This window comes from Phodopus roborovskii, unplaced genomic scaffold (genome assembly GCF_943737965.1).
Source record: "Phodopus roborovskii unplaced genomic scaffold, PHOROB, whole genome shotgun sequence".
Taxonomy (NCBI): Eukaryota; Metazoa; Chordata; class Mammalia; order Rodentia; family Cricetidae; genus Phodopus; species Phodopus roborovskii.
Window position 1 is genome coordinate 21,937,747 of NW_026125059.1, and position 6,981 is coordinate 21,944,727.

At 46.0% G+C, this 6,981-nt stretch overlaps 1 protein-coding gene across 1 annotated transcript in view; it reads right to left on the reverse strand.

Annotated features, from left to right (window-relative positions):
• Phf20 (PHD finger protein 20) overlaps positions 1–1,270 on the reverse strand; it is a 99,175-nt gene extending 97,905 nt beyond the window's left edge. Inside the window, exon 1 of the mRNA XM_051188153.1 lies at positions 1,103–1,270. The gene's annotated coding sequence lies outside the window, so the exon portion shown is untranslated. The remainder of the gene's footprint in view (positions 1–1,102) is intronic.
• Positions 1,271–6,981: the final 5,711 nt, after the last annotated feature.

The window sequence follows — 6,981 nt, forward strand, 5'->3', positions numbered from 1 at the left end:
GTGCCCACCCCTACTGCAATCCCACGGTGGTATGTGTACTGCCAAGAGTCAAATCTCTCAGGAAGCAAACACACTCTCAGATAGGAAAGTCAGTCTCCCCCAAGAAAGAAGTTAGTTTGGAGTACATAAGAACAAAATGCAACCCCAAGGACAGACTTAAGGACAAGTCAGTGAGTGAATCCTCTCAGAGGTGAAACAGGAAACTATGTGCCATAAGTATCAGGATTTGGACTAGAATCTGAAAGGGATGCTCACCCCAGACCTCAGTATTTAAAAACAACAACAACAACAAAAAGCTGACCCTCAAATTCACTAACTTCTGAAGCATGCCAGATTTGGGGCCTGAAAAGGATTCTTTTCCTCAGAGTTGTGGGATATAATAAAGTATTCCAAAACATTGGTTACTGACCTGACTTCTCAGGAACCTATCAGCAGACTGAACCACAAACTAAAAAGAGAGAACTGCTAATTAGGTTTGAATATGGGAGTGTTCCCTCAGTATTGGGGAGCAAGTATGCTTTCCGTCCGTTTTTCGGGATGGATAGAAACTGATAAAATCCCAGGAAAGAGGAGCGACGGCCAGATTTTCCAAACTATAGAGAAAAGAGGACACTCCCATATACAGGGTCTTGAGGAAAGGGTGTGCTTCTTAGGGCAGGATAAAAAAAGGCACTACACGAAAACGCGCTCCCGCGGCAGACGCAGCAGTGTAGCTGCGCCCAATCACTCAGGCCAAGCTGGGGGTGCAGCTCCAGCACCCCTCCCCACCCCCACTGCCCCGTTCCGCGCCCCGGGCCCGCACCTCGCAGCCCAACCCCCTCGGGTCGCGCCGATTGGCCGCGGTGGCCGTCACTCCCGCGGGCAGCCGCAGGGATTGGGCGGAGCTCGCACGCCCGCCACGCTCACAGCAGCGGTCCCCGGGCCTCCCTCCGGGGCTGGGTGATCGGGGGCCAGACGGGGAGCAGGGCTGAACAAGGGTCCCGCAGCAGCGGGGGCGTTCGTCCCCGGTCCAGCCCGCATGGTGCGCGCGCGGCACAGGGCCTGCCCCCGCCACGGCCCCAACCAGCTCGCTTCGCGTCGCCTAGCCTCGCCACGAGCTCACCTCACGGCCCCGCTCCTGCTGCGCCGCTCCGGGACCAACCGACAGAAGGACTGTGCGCGCTGCGCACCACGTGACCCCGGGGACGCGCCCAGCGTATCCCCCGCCCCCTACACACACGCACCATCGCCACCACCGAGTGACGCAGCGGCCGGGCGGCCCCGCCCCGGGCCCCGCCCCTCCCGGTCACCGGGACGACAGCGCGAGCAGGCCACGCCCACCGCCCTGACGCGGGAACACCAAGTCCGCACTCACCCGTGACCGCTGAGGTCACTAGAAGCCGGGGCCTTGATGCTGCCCATCTGCCGTCTTAATTCGCCTCCTTAATGCCTCTCTAGAAGTCATCCACTTTCCTCTAGCCTCCTGTCACCACCCTCCACGAAGATCGTGGTCTTTACTGCTCATTGCTTTCCCTCTTCCTATCCGTCCTTCACACGCCAGGGCTTTTCAAAACGCCTTGTTCCCTTCTCCAGATAAAGAGCTAAGCCTTCAAGCTCGATTGTCACCAGCTTTCTCGTTCTCACACATCCAGTCTGCCCTGTGTGCTCCGCCTCTTTCAAGTCCTCGACTGAGTCTTCTTACCTTTGTATTCACTCTCATCCCTAGAAAAGGATTCCAATGGTGCGGGGGCCTGCGGGGGGGGGGTACTGTATTTTTGTCTGTAAGGACCAAGGTCCAAGATGCAGCCACAAAAAAAGAGGTTTTCCCAGTGGAACTCAGAAAGTGCCAACAAATCCAATCCCATCACTTGGCTATTTAACCTATCAATCATCCCTTGTGCATCCTATGCCTTTGCTTATCTGACCACACTTTGTGTCGTTCTATTTTCCTCTCATGTTTGTTTGAAACAGTCTCAGTGTGTAGCCGTGGCTAATCTGGAATTCAGTATATAAAAAAGGTTAACCTTGAACTCTCAGTAATCCACGTATTTCTACCCCTGGAGTACTGAGATTAAAGAAATCGTCCACACAAAAACACAGCTCTCAAGTAAAAGAAAGAAATAGTTTTTGTAGCCAAAGTGTGAGTGATTATGCCCTGGGAAAAACACAGATTTAAATTACCTACTTCATGGAAGTAAATTCATGGCATTTTATAGCAACAGAAAAAGAAAGTTATAAACCAAGGCATTTTCAAAAATACATTAGGGGGGCTGGGCATTGGTGGCCCACACCTTTAGGCAGAGACAGGTGGATCTTTATGAATTTCAGGCCAGCCTGGTCACAGAGCAAGTTCCAGGACAAGCTCCAAAGCTACAGAGAAATCCTGTCTCAAAAAACAAAAACAAAACAAAAATACATTAGGGGTGTCATTGAAATGGCTTAGCAGTTAAGAACACTGACTGCCCCTTCCATAGGACCTGGGTACAATTCCCAGAACACACAAGACAGCTCACAACTGTCTGTAATCCCAATATCTGACACCCTCACATAGTCATATATGCAGGCAAAACACCAATGCACATAAAATAAAAAATTACCAAAACATAAAAAAAAATGTAAGATGGGCATTGGATATGCATGCTTTTAATCCCAGCATTGGGAGGCAGAGAAAGGCAGATCTCTGTTAGTTTGAGGCCAGCCTGATCTACAGAGCAAGTTCAGGACAAAGACAGTTACACAGAGAAACTCTGTCTTCAAAAACCAAAAATAAAAGAAGAAGAAGCCTGGCGTTGGTGGCACACGCCTTTAATCCCAGCACTTGGGAGGGAGGCAGAGGCAGAGGCAGGAGGACCTCTGTGAGTTCGAGACCAGCCTGGTCTACAAGAGCTAGTTCCAGGACATTCTCCAAAACTACACAGAGAAACCCTGTCTTGAAAAACCAAAAAAAAAAAGGGAAGAAAGGGGGGGAAAAAAGAAGAAATATGGGTTAATTTAAAATGTTACCAGCCTGAGCTATTGGCTGAGCATTTGTAACTAGTAATAAGTCTCTGGGAGCTGGAGAGGTGGCTCAGAGGTTAAGAGAACTGGTAGCTCTTCCTAAGTTCAAGTCCCAGCAACCACATGGTGGCTCACAACTATCCCTCTTCTGGCATACAGAGAGAATACTGTATACATATAAATAAATTAATCTTTAAAAAAAATAAAAATAGTAAGTCTCTGAATGGTTATTTAGGATAAACTCTGCTCACAGGCCCTGGCACCAGCAATCACACACTCATATACTGATGATCACTATCCTCACCCAACTAATAATAGGAGAAAAACAAATTATAAATTCTTCTTAAAATTGTAAAAAATATTTATTTTGATTTAATGTATCTTGATGTCTTCCCTACATGTCTGTACATTGTGCGCATGCTGTGCCAGTGGAGGCCAGAAGAGGGCGTCAGATCCCCTGGCACTGGAGTTACCAGTGGCTATTAGCCCCATGTAGATCCTGAGAATCGAAATTCAGATCCTGTGAAAAAGTAATAAATATTCCTAACTAGTAAACCATCTATCTCTCCAGGCTGAAATGTTCTTTTGTCTTCCTACTTGATTTTGATATAGCATATCTAAGATGGCTGTACAAAGGGTAAGTCACATATTTAATCCTAACACTCAGGAAGCAATCAAGACAGCCTGAACTACATAGTGTGATCCAGGCCAGGCAAAGCTACACAATGAAGCTCTGTTTGGAAAAAAGAAAAAGAAAAAATAAAATAAAGATGAAACACAAGATACGAAATTAAAAGCTTTACTGGGCAGTGGTAGGTAGCACATGCCTTTAGACCCAGCACTCTGGAGGCAGAGGCAGGAGGATCTCTGAGTTCAAGGCCAGCCTCGTCTACTGAGTGAGTTACAGGACAGCCAGGGACATACATAGAAACCTTGCCTTGAAGAAACAAAAACAAAACACATTAGGAAACTGACCTTTGTCAAACTTGACTGGGCAAACCTTAATACACAACCTCAGGACATTTACAATATCTGTCATGGAAATGATGGGAAAATCAAAATAAGAAAACAAGCTCCTTAGCTCTCAGAGGTACGACACAGAACTCATCATGTTAGCCCAACACTCAACACTTACCCAGGAAGAGAGCTCTGCAGTCATGCAGCATGAGAACTCAGGAAGCTAGAACCACAAAACCAGAGCCTTAGTACCAGAGTGCTGGGCCCCAGGCAACCTAAATCTTGGCCCCACCCTGAGTTCTTTCCAGACAGACTTTGATGAAAAGTTTCTGAGTTCCTCAGGCCTTAACTACTCCCTAAGTGAGAGTGAGAAGAACTAAGTGCAGCCATTGTTGTTTCCAGCATTTGGCAATTTTCTAAGGAGGGGAGCAGAAGAAGGAAGGAGACATTCTTGGCCTAATCACTAAAAAGAGAAAATCTACCCAGATCACTTCAAGAAAACAAAATGGACAGGAGTTGGTGATGTACATCTTTAATCCCAGCACTCGGGAGACAAAGGTAGGTGGATCACTGTGAGTTTGAGGCCAGCCTGGTCTACAAGAGCTAGTTCCAGGACAGCTTCCAAAGCCACAGAGAAACCTTGTCTTGGAGAGAAAAAAAAAAAAAAATAACCCAGGCTAAAAATGAGCAAAAGGGTTAGAGTCCATGCTTAAGAGTAGTTAGAGTACTTCCTGCTCTTGCACAGGATCCATCCCAACACCCACATGGTGATTCACAACCATCTAATCTAAACTCTAGTTCCAGGGTTATACATACATGCAGGCAAACACTCACACACATAAAATACAAATTAAATATAGTTTTAAAAATGTATTAGTGGGGAGAGATGGCTCAGTGGTTAAGAGCGCTGGCTGTTCTTATAGAGGACAGGAGTTCAATTCCCAGCACCCACATGGCATTTTATAGCTGTCTATAACTCCAATTCCAGGGGATCTGATACCTTTACGTCAATACACATAAAATAGTTAAATAAATTATTTTATTATTATTATCTTTTTTGGGTTTTTTATGTTTTGTTTTGTTTTTTTTTTTTGTTTTGTTTTGTTTTGTTTTTCAAGACAGGGTTTCTCTGTGGCTTTGGAAGCTGTCCTGGAACTAGCTCTTGTAGACCAGGCTGGTGCTGGGATTAAAGGTGTGCGCCACCAACACCTGGCCAATAATTTTTTTTTTTAAAGTTATTAAAGCTGAGTCTACTGGCATGCATCTTTAATCTTAGTATTCAGGAGGCAGAGGCAGGTGAGTCTCTGTAAGTTCAGGGCCAGCCTGGCCTACATGGTGAGATTCAGGATACCCAAGCCTACTTAAGAAAGATCAAGTCTCAAAACAAACAAATACACAAAAAGAAAAAGAAGCAAAGGAAGGCCATTTACTTTATTTCAGATGTTTAACAATGCTAAATAAACAACTACAATAATGATAATCATTCTTTTTAATTGTTTGTCTTTTGAGATAGGGTTTCTCTGTGCACCCCTGGCTGTCCTAGAACTCCTTCTGTAAGCCAGGCTGGCCTCATACCCACAGAGACTCAACTGCCTCTGCCTTCTGAATGCTAAGATTAAAGATGCATGCCACTAGACTGGATGTTTTGCCTGCACATATCTCTTCAGCCCCCAACCCCCATTTTTGTTTTTTCTTTTTTTGAGGCAGGGTTTCTCTTTATTGCTTTAGAGGCTGTCCTGGAACTAGCTCTGTAGACCAGGCTGGTCCCAAACTCACAGAGATCCACCTGCCGCTGCCTCCCCAGTGCTGAGACTAAAGGTTTGCCCCACCAACACCCACCTGCCCCCATATTTTTTTTTAAAGACTGGATCTATTACACATCTCTGGCTGTCCTGGAACTGACTCTGTAGACCAGGCTGGCCCCAAACTCACAGAGATTCATTCACCTTCCTCTGCCACCTGATTGCTAGGATTAAAGGTAAAGGTTGCCACACCCAGCTTTCTAACTGTTCTTTCTTTCTTTTTTGATCTTCCTTGTTGGGGACCATCACGATCCTCACAGCCTCAGGTATCTGAGATAGAAAATTACTGCCTCCTAAGAAATAAACAGGATGTTCGGCAGAACATTCCAAGGTACAGGCTTGCAGTTTCACAGCCAGCTGAAGAATAGCTCAGGGCTCTCTCTCCTGCAGCAATTTACAGCCAATTACAGGTTAGCTAAACAACTTAGGGAATTCCTTCTACTGACCTTCTCTCTCTACCTACGTGTCAGTGCCCACACTCCAGCTACATGCAAACCCCCTCCCCCCCAGCTCACATCCTGCCCACGGTCCTATATGAGCCTCCCCTGAGAAAATAAAATTTGTCAGCTTGATCAGAATGTTGTCTGGCTGTCCATTCTTCATATCCCTTGCTCCCCATTTTCTTCTAGGAGTTCCTTGGTTCTCCATTGACTGCCCCGAGGGTCAGGGCACTTCATTTCTTATTTATTTACCTTGTATTTTCAAGACATGGTTTCTTGGTGTAGCCATGGGTATCCTGGAACTAATTCTGTAAACCAGGCTGGCCTCTTCCTGGAGAACCAAGTGCTGTGCCAATACTATGCAGCTAACTTTCCTCTTCTTTTCTTTTCCTTTTTTTTTTTTTTTTTCTTTTTTTCCAAGACAGGGTTTCTGTAGCTTTGGAGCTTGTCCTGGAACTTGTGTGGACCAGGCTAGCCTTGAACTCATAGAGATCCAACTACTTCTGCCTCCTTAGCACTATGATTAAAAGAGTAAAATAATTACAAAAAATAAAGGTGATGTGGGGCTGTGGTGTTTTAACCCTGCACTTAGGAGGCAGAGATAGGAGGATCTCTGTGAGATCGAGGCCAGCCTTGTCTACAAGAGCTAGTTCCAGGACAGCTTCCAAAGCTACAAAGAATCCCTGTCTGGGGGGGACGGGGAGGGGGACAAAAACAATAGGTAGGTAGGTAGGTAGATAGATAGATAGAATAGATAGATAGGTAGGTTGATAGATAAAGTGAGTAAGCCTTCTGTGATTATGCAT